The following is a 14818-nucleotide window of genomic DNA, read 5'->3' on the forward strand; positions in this document are numbered from 1 at the left end:
ATAGTACCACTGTTGAGAGAGATGGCATCATGACTCACTCAAGGCTTTGCATTTCATGAGTCCTGGCCCGTTTTACACACAACACTGCTCTTCTGCCTTTATACCGCACCCATAAATGCACACACCACGAAGTTAGAATAAATGTACAAATGTGGTCAATGTCACGTTATTGCAAGTAACTGTACTATTGGAAATTCAAAGATTTATTGCTGGAGTGCAAAGTTCGAATTGCACAGTACAGCCCAAGTGACTTGAGTAAACAATGTTTAAAACCTCACAGATGCGATTCTAGAATCGGTTTATACAAGTAATGAACTTGGATACGTTCACAAATCCATGGATGTGTGCTTCGAACTCACAGAATGGCTTCAACCCCGTTATGTTTTGGTTAAAGTCCTTTCTAAGTATTGCAAATACAAAAACATGACATAACAATACATGCAGAAAAGCAGGGTATAATCGGCTGTTTTTTCCCAATTGTTGAGGAAGGTAAGAGGAATCATGCTACCTGAAGCTTCACCTCTCAAGAGTCAAAGCCCTTGCTGACACTCAGCCAGGGTAATAATCCACATATTACATTTTGTGCATCTGACTATATTCTATGTATGTGTTTTGTGCCAGGTACATTATGATTAAAATCTAAAACATATACCAGAAGGTTAAAATTCGACAGCTACAGTTAGATATGCATCAGTAAACCCTGATCCCCAACATTCACTGTTTATGATTTCACGCAATATGCCACAGTTGATAAAAGTCAACAAATATGTTACTGGTAAAATGACAATGGGATTACGGATTACACCACTAACGGCGTTTAGTGCCGCTTCCCACAAGAGCCCACTGGGACCCACCTTTGGTTATGGCCAGTAACCTTTGGGTGCCGACAGTAATGTTCTCAGAAACACATAGCAGAACCTACGGCAATTAGGCTCTGGGCCCGCCAACAAGCCCTAAATCCACTAAAGTACCACTTTCTGAAATGACAAGTCACAAAGAGGGCCCATCGTAATATAACTCAACAGCGCACAATAATGTAAATAGGGCACACAATTCCCTTATGTACCGATGTCCTGAACATTTGTGCCAGCCAGGCTAGTATGGGAGGCATCCCAGGCAATACGTCCTTCAGAACTGAAGACAACGGATTCATGAACCGCAAAACAGATTTGAGTTTAGCACAAGGAAGACACTCAAGCATCTCTGTAAAGACAATATTTGAGGAACAAGCAGTATTGCAGTTTTCTCAGAGGTGCAAACTTGCTTGAAAATGTAAAAGGTGAAATGTGTACAGCTGGACTCGCTCGGACTTCCCTCTGGACCCTGCATTTTAGCAGGGTAAATGTAAATAAACTGAACGCCACTTCACAAATAGGCTAAGAGAAAAGTGTGTCTACATTCAAATTCTCTTAAAAAAAAAAAAAAAAAAAAAGACAAAACATTTAATAAAACAGGGAATAAAATATCGTGGAAACAGCATAACAAAGGTAACCTGTTGCTAGAAAAACAATAAGATGATACAGAAATACAAGATATGTTTAATATGGTGCTCTGACAATGAAAATAACATACAGAACTAATAGTCCACCATGAAGTCATGGCACCAGTATACAACAGTATAACTACAACACAATACTTTAAATACTATTAACTTAAAATTTCATTCAGTATGACAATAACGTTAGCATTAATAAGATACACATAGCTGTCGCAAGTGTGTGACAGCTGCGCAACCTACCTTTCAAGCCCCTGGTGACGCAATACTATCGCTTGGGCTTATTGAGGACCGGATTTATGAGCGTACCATATTACTCTGGACCATATGGTCACGTTGCTCAACATTCATGAAACTCTTAATTAACAAACTGGCAATTAATGTGCCTGCTGACTGAGTGATTACTAATATCCCGGAGAATAAGTAAGCATTTGAAAGCTTTATGCTAGAATCAATTGATGTTCTCTTTATCCAGATCTTTAGTGTCACATATAAACTAAGAACGCCTTATGTCCTCAGCAGGACCTTGTGCATGTTTGACAGTTCTGAGGGTTCTTGCGATTTTACTTAGAACTTTACCTCTCATGTCTGAATATTTTGTTTAGGTGGAGTAAGATACCTAGGTCTATATAGCACAAGATTACGTTTTGTCTACGTGTTGTCCATAACGGAATTGTGTTATATTTTTTGTCCTGAGTGTGTTGGCTGCTTGTTCACCTCGTTACACATAATGCATTTATATTTGTGTGCATAAAATACGATTATTTTTGTGTGCGGTCATCAATCCTGTAATGAGAATGAAATGTGTTTAACATATATTCCTCTGGAAGCATTTTGAATCAGGTTACATGCTAATTGTCTCAACTTCCTTGTGTTTACAGGAGAGCCCTAATGAGACCCCCACCCTCCCTCCGAAGGTCTTTAAATAACTGAAGGACTGGCCTAGCAATAGTGGGGAGACACGTTTTGTCATCTCTGCTCAAACCCTGCCAATATCCACTTTAAAATCATCCCTTGACTAACTTTGGAAGCAGAGCACCTGTTAACATCCCAGGGAGTGTGAGTCAGGGACGCTTTAAAGCTACGTTCTGCGCAGAGGTGACACACACATGGGGTGGGCCATCTCCTAGTATGGCGGGCCACCACTTTGGCTGGGCACCCAAGGTAACTTTGCACTACAGTGGACCCAGTGCAAAGACTTCACTAAAGGGGGAGAAGGGTGCTACACAGGAGGGAATACCTTTTGACAGTGTTGCTAACTGCCATATCTGAGGACTCCAAAGAAAAATGTGTCACATGCCAAATTAATCTGAAAGAAAAGCTAACATCAACTGAAGCTGGACAGAAGAGAGTTCGAGATGCTGCAGAAATATGGCAAGACCAAGTTCACAAAAGATTGAAACTGATTATTGAAGAGGATCAAATATTTTATCATTGTAACAACAAGTGCTACAAGTCATATACAAAGGAAAAAAATTGTAAACAAAAGTAGCAGAAACCAGTGAATCACAACAAGAATCCGGCCCTTCTGAGAAAGCGACAACAACCTCTTCCAACTCCAACTGACCAGAAAGCAGAGGATATTCAATTTATTAACTGTGGGTTAGTCAGAACAAAGGTCAAAAGGATTTTGGCACAGGCAAAGTACAGAGATTGTGAATCTCAATGGGCAAACATGTTTTAATCTGCAGCTAGTTTCTTCCAAGATGAAGTTTTCAGCTGAGTAGCTGATCTAAACAGCGAGGTGAATGTATCTGCAGTGGATTTCTATGCCCACCCAAACTGCATGCGGAAATACATCCAAACAATATGACTGCACAATGAGCTCCCAGTAGCAATCTAAATGCCAGCCTTTAGTTAAGTTTGCAATCTTTGTAAAAGCAGATGAAGTTTTAAAGCCACTCTTGAGTGCTGGCTACAGGTTCACACTCCGTGAGCTCAGAGAAATAATGGTCAACATTGATGAAGCTGTATTAATCCATAATAATGTAACTAAGATTTTTTTCTGGTGAGCATGTACAATGACAGAATTCGTTTTTGTCAGTCTAACAAAAAGATTGACCCACTTATGGTGTTCTCAGCGGATTTGACTCCTGAAGTTCTTGGTGCCAAAATAAGATCGGAGGATGCAGTAAAACTGTTACAAATTAAAGTTCTTGAGTTCGGAACAGAAGCCGACAACATTGATGGCTTTGAAGATATAAGTGAAGAAGTGGAAGACGTTCCCATAAATCCAAAGGCTTATGCTGTGGAAATGTACTGTCTTTTTCAAATTATGTTTTATGAATTACATCACAGCAAAAAGAAAGCTCTGCTACACATGGCTCCCCACGCAATCTATGTCAAGTGCAAAAGTAGAGAGCTAATGACTTCAATTAATAGGATTCGTGTATCAACATGTTATAATGACATAGTATGGACCAGGAACTTGTTAGCAGCTCATGCTGTAAAATGCTGTGAATCCGACAGCACACCATTTCCAAGTCACTTTACCTGGAAAGGATTTACAATTGCTTCTCTTGTTAATTTTGTTTTTGAAGACAGCTCTTCTTTGTCTGGAACATCCAGCACACACGATACTGCCATTGTGCTTTTTCAAGACTACCAATGCAGTAGCTGCTGGAAAACAAGCTGTGTCAGCTGTAGGCATAAACAAAGCTGCAAACTTATAACCCAACTATGGTGCCAATGTGTGCGCAACCACTACAAGTCATCAACCCAGTCCACCAGAAAGTTTCAAAGTGGCTGAGGACAAGAATCTTCTTCTGCCAGAGGCTGCGGTCCACAAAGCTGATTTAACTGAATTTATCATATCGCTTATTCAGGGCAGAATAAAGGATGAAGAAAAGCCAGTTCTTCTGCAGGCTGGAATTCATGCTCTGATCTCCCAGAATACCATCCCACTGATGAAGGTTGGGTTTTTACCAGCAATACCAACTCTCTCCAGTTAAAAACTACACACAGTGTGCACAGCTCTAAAAAAATTCCAAATTGCGCATGCTTAGTTGGAAGACCAGTCTATCTTGCCAATTTTCTGCGATGAATATTCTTCCCCTATCGTAGCTGACATTTTAGTGAGCAAACCAGTAGAATTTGATGATCTTTATCCAATCATGGGCATTTTAAACATGACAAGTTGCATTGTGGCGTATAGGAAGTTCTCTCATTGGACGTGGCATGCACTTATTGAGGCTGAAATCTTTGAAAGCAAAACTGTCCGTCAGTACTGAGCGGAACTCATTACGTTTGTTACAAGGTATGCTCATCCTATCTGAGGCTATAGAAACATTGCGTTGGAATGCTTTCTAGAACAAGAACGACAAATTAGGTTTGCATACCTTATCTCAGAAGTGAACAAGGCACAGGGTGCACTTCATTCAAAAGACCTAAAGCAAAGCCAGGCAATGTTCAATACACTCAGTTCAAAATCCAAAAAACAAGTTTATAATGTTTGTCAAAGAATGTGAAGAAAAATCAGAACTTTGCAAGTACTGCAATATGTCCTACACATGATAGCTCTAGTGAAAAACGTGGTACATGCTGATCGGAGAGGTGATTGGGAGCTGCATGTGAAGACTGTGGAGTCACCGATTACTGTGTTTAGAAAATGCAATTGCATAAACTACCTGAGATATGGTTCCTGGTAATTGAAAATAGTGAAAAAGCTAAAGGGGGAAAAACCAAACCTCTACAGAAAATTAATCCAAAGACATTTTGTAGTGAAAGACTGAGTGAAGGTTCAATGCTGTGGCTCCATACATGAAACTGGGACAGACGATCTAGAGATCACAGAAAAGATCCAAGGGAACTGTTGGTCAGACATGTAGATGTGAATATATTGCTCAATGACAGCTAGTTCACCATGAAGTCCTTTTTATTTACAATGTTTTTAGAGAGAAGACAAATTCAAAATTAATGGACCATTGTGAAACTGTTCTTCATCACAAACTTGTGGGAAAGAGAGGGGAACGTTTTAATAAACATGTTGACAGCCTGATTAATTTCTTGCAGCAGCAAGTAAACCCCTTTGAAACGACAGCCTGTGCGACTACACAACTTTGTGACCAAACAATAAGTGGATAATGCTTAAAAGACACATCTACTAGATGTCCTGGAACATGGATCAAAACTATATGCAGAACTGAAGCAGGAGGGATTTGTACTGAAAACGAAAAAGCTGTTTCACATAATCACTAAAACTAAAACTTCCACACTTTAATTGCCATAGTAAGAGTTTCATCCAACCAGACACTACAAAAGAGGTTACAAAAAATTAACTTTTGCAGGCACAGAGAAATGGATGTAGCAAAAGAAAGGGGTGAATTCATCAAGGGCATTCTGTTGCATGATATTTTTCCAACAAACGCATTATCTGATGGAGGTGCTGCAACCAAACCAGTGAAGCACAAACTCGTACAAGAGCTTGAAAACACAACTTTCTCCTGAAGAATTTCAATCTGAAAAGGTGTTCTCATTGAAAACTGCTGTTGTTGTGGACCATATGTCACAATTGCGAATGGTCAAGATTTCATCCAGGCAAAAATTCAGAAAGATAGTTCAGACTGTTCTACAGATATCAAAGTCAGAGTGTATCGTGCAAGAACTGCACATTGTTTTTGACAATTATCTTTAACTCTGTCAAAGAATGTGAGAGAATCAGACAACTGTCTACAAGTGGAAAAACTGACCTTGCCTGCATCAAAAAGTCGACACGTATGCATGTGCAACTTGATAAAATCTGGTCATTACCATCAAACAAGATGAACTTGGAGATGTTAACTCGCCAAAACATTGCTGATGGTTCAGTGAACACTGAATTTCCAATTATTGCAAGTGGAATAATTGGCAACGAGGAGTCGATGCCAACAGAAATAAATTCAAAAGGTACGGGCAGTATTGTTCAAGACCTTAAAAGCAAACTGGAGGAAGCTGACTTTCGTGTTGTGTTGTGCCACATGTTGACTGGGCTGTTCAAAATGGTTCCAATCCAGTCCTTATACTGTCAAACAACACATTATGCTACTTAGTATTGTTGCAATGCTCATAAGTCAAGGATTGTCAGAGTTATGGATACTTTATGGAACAGGTGAGAAAAGAAACGTAATCCTGCTTCATATTCTGTACAAGAAACTTTACCCAGAGATGCCCAGTGTTTTTATCAAGGCACATATTGTTACAGGTGATGACACTGACCAAAAAGCTTGGAGCTTTAACTGTTAAACCTGTGAAGTTTCTAAAAGCATTTGCTGAGACAGAAGAAGCATGTGACTTTAAAGATGCAGAAAAATACCTTGTGTGTGTGGAAAACGTCACACATTTGACTATCTTCAGTGTAGTGAGTTCAAGAGATTAATCCCACTAAGTGACCTTCCACTGACATCATATTCTGTGCGTGGATGGATTAAAAGAGCGTTCTACTTGATCAGAAGATGTGTAAATGTTTGGATCATGCACGTGTAGAGAAAGTGTGAATTTGGTTGGGAAGATATTGATGGGGTGATAAAACCTACGAACTTTCTAAAGCCTCTACCCACAGAACTTGCACGTACATGTATTTGCAAAGCATGTGCTACTAAAAAATTTCCCTGTGGATATTCTCTTCTCACATGTTCAAGATTCTGCAAATGTACCACAAGCGATTGCTGAAAAAAATAAAATTAACTACCAAAATGTGTCTGAAACTGGAGTGATAACCATTTTTCTTCAAATTCAGATCATAAACATTGTTTGGTGTATACATAAAAGGATTAAAAACCATTATTTGAGATATATATACATATACACACACATATATATATATATATATATATATATATATATATATAGAAAATGTCACTTACCCAGTGTACATCTGTTCGTGGCATGTTGCGCTGCAGATTCACATGCTGTGCACTTATACAAATACATAAACATAAGGTGGTTCTCCGACAAATCCACAATTCTTACCAAAAGTCATATCACCGTTTCATCTAAACCAAACGGTAGTACTCCCAGTCTTCTTCCCACAGCCAGACTCAGTAGCAGAAAGGGCATTACATACGTTAGATATAAAAAGAGCGCTAATGTATTACATTGATAGAACAAAACAATTTCGTAAAACAAAACAATTGTTCGTAGCTTTCCAAAAACCACATGCAGGTAACCCTATATCCAAACAGGGCATTGCCAGATGGATAGTCAAATGCATACAAACCTGTTACCAAAAAGCTGAAAGAGAATTACCCATTACTCCAAGGGCACACTGCACTAGGAAAAAAGGCGCCACAATGGCTTTTCTTGGTAATATACCAATGACCGAGATTTGTAAGGCAGCCACTTGGTCTACGCCTCATACATTTACTAATCATTACTGTGTAGATGTGTTAGCAGCACAACAAGCCACAGTAGGACAGGCTGTACTAAGAACATTATTTCAGACAACTTCAACTCCTACAGGCTAACCACTGCTTTTGGGGAGATTACTGCTTTGTAGTCTATGCACAGCATGTGTATCTGCAGCTACACCTGCCATCGAACGGAAAATGTCACTTACCCAGTGTACATCTGTTCGTGGCATGTTGCGCTGCAGATTCACATGCGCCCTCCCACCTCCCCAGAGCCTGTAGCCGTTTTAGTGGCATTAAAATTGTAAATATGTAAATAATTTTGACTTTAATATGCTATGTACATACACATTTACTCCATTGCATGGGCACCTCTAGTATCCTTAATTTAACAACTCCTACCTCACCCTCTGCGGGGAAAACAATCTAAGATGGAGTCGACGCCCATGCGCAATGGAGCTGAAAGGGATGAGTCACTCGGTCCCGTGACTCGAAAAGACTTCTTCGAAGAAAAACAACTTGCAACACTCCGAGCCCAACACTAGATGGCAGGAACAGTGCACAGTATGTGTATCTGCAGCTACACATGCCATCGAACATATATATATACACATATATGTATGGAAAATCCCACTTACCTAGTGTACATCTGTACGTGGTGTGTAGTGCTGCAAATTCACATACTGTGCATAGCCCACCATCTAGTGTTGGGCTCAGAGTGATACAAGTTGTTTTTCTTCGAAGAAGCTTTTTCGAGTCACGAGATCGAGTGACTCTTCCTCTCGGTGATGGTGCGCATGGGCATCGAGTCCTTTGTTAGATTGTTTTCCCGCAGGAGGGTGAAGGAGTGAAGAGTTGTATAAGTACATATATATAGTAAGTAAATAAGATGCTCATACGATATTTACATAATAGAGTACCACAACAGCTACAGGCTTCCGGGGAGGAGAGAGGGTGCATGTGAATCTGCAGCACTACATGCCACAAATGTACACTAGTGACATAGCTGCAGATACACATGCTTTGCATAGACTGAAAAGCAGACCCCTCTTAAAATAAGCAGAGGCTACCCTGTAGGAGTTGGAGTACTTTGAAATAGTGTTTTTAGCACTTCTTGACCAACATTTGCTTATTGGCAAGACAACACGTCCACACATTAGTGTTTTGTAAATGTATGTGGTGTAGACCATGTGGCTGCTTTGTACATGTCTGCCACTGGTATATTTCTTAAGAATGCCATTGAAGCTCCTTTCTTCCTAGCAGAATGTGATTTAGGAGTTATTAAAAGTGGTCTTTTAGCTTTAAGATAACACATTTGAATACATTTTACTATCCATCTGGCTAATACTTGTTTGGAAATGGGATTACTTTTATGTTGAAAAGCCACAAAAAAGTTGTTTAGATTTTCTAAAATCTTTTGTTTTGTCTATTTAATACAAAAGAGCTCTTTTGAGATCAAGAGTGTGGAGAGCTCTTTCAGCAACTGAATCTATCTGTGGAAAGAAGACTGGCAATTCCACTGACTGATTTGAAATGGTGAGACCACTTTGGGTAGGAATTTTGGATTTGTCCTAAGTACTATTTGAGGTTTATGATTTTGGAAAAAGGGCTCTTCTAAAGTGAATGCTTGAATTTCACTTACTCTCCTTAAGGAAGTAATTGGTACTAGGAAAGCAACTTTCCATGAGAGAAAATGAAGTGTGCTAGAATGCATAGGTCAAATGGTGGACCCATAAGCCTTGCGAGCACAATGTTAAGATTCCTGGCTGGTGTAGCTCTAGGTGGAATAACTCTTTAGGCCTTCAATAAATGTTTTTATGACAGGAATTCTACGCAGAGATATGATGTCTGTTTTGGAGGTAGGCTGATATTGCTGTTAAATTAATTTTAAGAGGAATATGCAAGATTTTCTTTTCGTATATAAAGCAAATAGCATACAATATCCTGTACAGAAGCCTTAAGTGGATTAATGTTAATGATTAGTGATTAATGTGCCCGAGACCATTGCTATGAGGGACACTTTTGCAGGGGTCTCATGTTTAGACGTGCATTGGGTACTACTGATATGCAGGATGCCATTATTCCTAAGAGTTTCATGATAAATCTTACTGTGTAAGTATGATTGTATTGGAATTGCGATATTAGATTGTGGAACGCTTCGATTCTTAGTGGGTTTGGATAAGCTTATGCTGACAGTGTTCAGAATTGCTCCCAGATATGCTTGTATTTGCGCTGGCTGAAGGTGAGACTTCTGGTGATTGTGAACCCTAGACTGTGTAGGGTATTGATTGTGTATTGACGATACCCATTGATCTGATGTAATTTGGTGCCATTGACAGTGGAAATATTACAGTCTTCCTCCCACAGGAGTTGTGTGCTGTGTGGGGATGCATAGAAAGTCACTGCTTTGATGAGGTGGCAGCACCTCTTGTGGGAGTGGATTTGCCCCTACTTCTGAAATTGTGTCCTCTATAGGAACCCTGAAAGATCCCCTGGAATAATATTGTTGTCCCTGTTTTTGCTGGGACGTAGAGGCCTCTGATGTTTGGGGTTTAAAACCTCCTCTGAATTGAGGCTTACGAAAAGTGCCCCAAAAAGGTGTTGTATAAAGGGCACCCATGGCTTTTGCTGTATTGGAGTCCTTTTCAATGGTGGTATCCACCTCAGGTCCAAATAGTTGCTGTTTATTAAAAGGCATATTAAGTTGCTGTATTTCAGGTTTAAATCCTGAGGACATCAACCAAGAATGCCTTCTTATCATCACACTAGTATTAATTACCCTAGCTGCAGTGTTAGCTGTGTCTAGAGCGGATCTAATCTGATTGTTGGCAATAGCTTGTCCTGACACTACCTGCTGTGCCCTTGTTTGGTGTTCTGTAGGGAGATATTGAAGAAACTCCTGCATTTTGTCCCAATGGGCCCTGTCATACCTGGCTAAAAGAGCTTCTGAGTTGGCAATCCTCCACTGATTTGCAGCTTGAGTTGGCTCTCTTTTCCCTACTGCATTGAATTTGCGGCTTTCTTTATCAGGGAGGAGCATCTCCGGTGGACTGACTGTTCACCCATTTCCTAGCTGCACTGACCATGATGGAATCAGGTGGCAATTGTTGCGATATAAAAATGGGATCTGATGGTGCAGCTTTACATTTTTTATCCACCCTAGGTGTTAGTACCCTAGCCTTTGCCGGCTCTTTAAAAATGTCATCAGCTTGTTTTAACATGCCTGGTAACATTGGCAAACATTGGAACTGCTTATGTGTAGAGGAAAGGATGCTGAATAGGAAATCATCCTCTATGGGCTCAGAATGCATCTGCATATTATGGTATGTGGCTGCTCTGGCTACGACCTGATTATAGGCTATGGTGTCTTCAGGTGGAGATGGCCTTGTGGGATACAGATCAGGGTCGTTAGATGGAAATGGATCAGAATCGTATATATCACATGGGTCAATATTATAAGGATTATCACCCATATAATCCCCCTGTGAGGAGACAGACGATTGTGCCGAAAACTGTCTGGGTGAAGATGGTGGTGGACTGTGAGGTAGTGGTGAAGTGGAAAGTAAAGGTGAATGCAGAGAAGGCGGCTGATGTACTGTCTTTGGCTTCTCCTTGTGTTTAACTATTTTCGCCGGTAAAGGGCCAGGTTCCAAACTTTCTTGGAATGACAGTTTCCTCTTGGTTATAGGAGGAGGAGAGGCAATAATTTTCATGTATCCTTTTGGATCTGTATTTTCCTCTGCTTATGAACCATGACCTCAAGAATGGGCCTAATGTCTGTTGACTCCTCTGGAGATGGAACCTGTTTACTTCCCACAAATGAATGCTCCGAAACCTTGGTGATAGCCTGCTTTTAAACAGGCTGAAAATGTGGTTTCTGAAGCAGAGGCAAGTTTTTTCAGCTCAGAGGAGGAGTTTGAATGTTTTGGCTTCGAGGTGGTATGCCGCAGTTTCATTTCCGACATGGAAGCTTGCATTTTACGACTCAATCCTGACACATGAGTGGCAGTCTGTTCGGTGGAGTGCGTTTTGGCCTTTTTCTACATCGAACCCGAGGGTCGGTCTAAATGATGCAGTTTTCGGGTCTGACCATAGCCGGCGAGCAGTGGTGGACCCAAGGCCGTAGGTGACCTTTTAAACTGTTTTTAGTGATGCCCCCATCCGAGTCATGATCAGTCTCTGCGATGGAGACTACAGTTTGTGGCCATTCCTCACCGAAACTGTCGGGCGTTTGTTCTGTTGACTTCAATGCCATCGCTAGTCGCCCTGCTCTTCGATCCCGTAAAGTCTTCTTGGATCGGCAGGATCAGCACACCTCGCAGGTTTCTTCCTTATGATCTGGCGAGAGGCAGAGGTTACACACCGAGTGTTGGTCGGTATAGGGGAACTTGGCGTGGCACCGAGGGTGGAATAGAAATGGAGTCCGATCCAAGAGCCTGTGACGCAGTAGGCCAGAGAAGGCCCGATAAGGGCACGGGCACCCGAAAGGGATTTAATCAATCCCAATGCTACAATCGGATTGAGTGTAGTCAGAAAACAAGTTCAAAAACCATACTGAAGTTAAAGGAAAAGATTGAGAAGTTCAGATAGTACAGAAATGAGATCTACGGGAGCGAGAGGGAACACGTCCGAACCAGATGGCGGAAAGAAAATCTAATAAAAGACTCAATGCCCATGCGCACTATCACCGAGGAGTCGTCACTGGATCTTGTGATACGAAAAAGCTTCTTTGAAGAAAATCATGTAAAACTCTGAACCCAACACTAGATGGCAGACTATGCACAGCATGTGTATCTGCAGCTACACATGCCATCGTTTTTTCTGTCTCTGTAAGACTACTTGACCCCCAAAACCTGTTTTGACACCAAAATGAAGTATATAGGTCTCTTAGATCACAGCACTACATCCGACATTTTTAAAAATGTTGTCCAGAACAATTCGGCCAGGATCAGCAATGCCTACCCAAGCTAAATTACTTCTGTAATGATCCAAAAACACAAATCAAAAATAAAAATCCCAGGACAACAATTATTATTATTATTATTTTTTTAACAGAGGTTTACCAAGGGCCTGGGATTAGAGACAAGGATATACAAAGAAGGCAAATCTTCATCAAGATCTGGCCCGTTGCAGCACCAGCATGAATGCCAACTGGCTGAAGGTATATAATACAGGAGTTCAGTCATGGCTTACTACAACTAGGGCAGCCCCTGGTGGAAGATAAAGCTTTCTTCTGGTCGACTGGCTCACCCTAGACAGTAAGAGAAAAACAAGGCCTTCACACACGGACAAAGTGACTGCCACACCTTGCCTTTCACTACACTTGCAGACATCTGCTGAATTAAGGAGCATAACTTTGACCAAAGAGGGTCCTGACACATGCCTTTAGGGAGGGGGAACTGTTTGAGATATGGGAGCTCCTCCACTAGCAAACATTCTCAACGTTGCAGCAAAAAAAAAAAAAAAAAAAAAAAGAGGGCCTAAAGACACAACGATTAAGGACAACCCGACAGCAAAATCAGTTAAGAGAAAAAGGGGGTGGAGACCTCAAACACTGCAGGGTCATTACAGCTGAAAACAGCTACTGTATTCAAACCCCATTCCAAGAGTATTTGCGCCAGCTCCTACAGGAGCTCATGGCAGAAGCAGGCACAACCAGGACTACTACAGCTACAGGAATTAATTAAAAAAAAAAAAAAAAAAAAAATGATGAGTACTAGGGATTTGAATAGATGATCTGGAGTGAACGGTCAACACTCATTCTGAGGAACATGTCCCTAGAGTGCAGATCCTAGAAATAGAGTAAAGATATGAGTAGGTGCTGCACAAACAAGATGACCTAGAAAATAGGTTAAAGTGTAATATAAGCATCTAAGGCCTCCAATGGAACTTACAGGGTAGCTTTAATTGCTCATAAGAAACCTTACCCTCCACGTACAAGACCAGCCTGAAGATTCCCAATTAGCTTGACCATGCACATTGGAAAATAAGGTTAGTAACATAGGAAGCTCCACGGGACACCTTAACATAAGTCCATTTCTATTTTGAAAAAGAAGAGATTATGTACCTGTGAGAAACAGACTGTATGATGTTTGAAGGGTACTAGCTGTAACTATTTTGAGATCGAACTTCATTCACCCTCGGAAACAGGGCAAAGGGTTCAATCCAAACACAAGAAAAGACCACCTACAGCTAGAGAGGAATATAGAGCCAGATAGCATGTCCTAACTGAAGTCAAGTGCATCAATTAAAGCTGAACATGGGCTTCTGGGGGCCTCGGCTGTAATTACCACAAGCACAGGCTTAATGGCGGGATTTTGGGAGGTCTCTCAGCAGAGGCCACATGTGTCAGATTAAAGGGAGGTGGGAAGGAGCACTCCATAACTGAGGCTCTAATATTACCAGAGGGTCAAGAAGACCAAGCTTTCCTGGAAAAGGTGCAATTGACTAAGTTTAATTAAAGGTAAAACATATACGGGCATATGTTAAGGGGTTACAAGGGTTACAAGGGTCGGTTCTACACTCCATGCATCAGTTTAGACAAGAGAGATAAGTCATACAAAGAACAAAGGGAGGGCTGCAGAAACTTTGAGGTGGATGTTTGCCTATTACAGAAGAGATACTTTCTCAAGGTGGACTGGTTAAGGATGAAAACAGTGGATTCCCTCTTACATTACTTTGTATCAGAGTCATAAAAGAAAGTAGAAGTAGCAATACTATTAGTCCAGGGTTTCAGAGGCACGCGCTTGAGGATTCTATTGACGAACAGAGAGCAGATGTTGTGGCCTTGTGCTAACTTTAGGGTCCCTAATGTACATTTAGTCCCCAAATGATGAACAAGAACACTTTCTGTAAGTCCAGAATTTCAAATACATTCTCTTCTGCTGAGGAAAATGTGCTAAATGGGAGTGATCTTAATGAACAAGTTACTTACATTTCAGTAAGGAAAATGTCACTTACCCAGTGTACATCTGTTCGTGGCATTAGTCGCTGCAGATTC

At 40.9% G+C, this 14818-nt stretch overlaps 1 protein-coding gene across 14 annotated transcripts in view; it reads right to left on the reverse strand.

The window, feature by feature from the left end:
- The window catches only part of NCOA2 (nuclear receptor coactivator 2), a 1057595-nt gene that overhangs the window by 361540 nt on the left and 681237 nt on the right, over window positions 1-14818 (reverse strand). The window lies entirely within an intron of this gene.

This window comes from Pleurodeles waltl, chromosome 2_2 (genome assembly GCF_031143425.1).
Source record: "Pleurodeles waltl isolate 20211129_DDA chromosome 2_2, aPleWal1.hap1.20221129, whole genome shotgun sequence".
Taxonomy (NCBI): Eukaryota; Metazoa; Chordata; class Amphibia; order Caudata; family Salamandridae; genus Pleurodeles; species Pleurodeles waltl.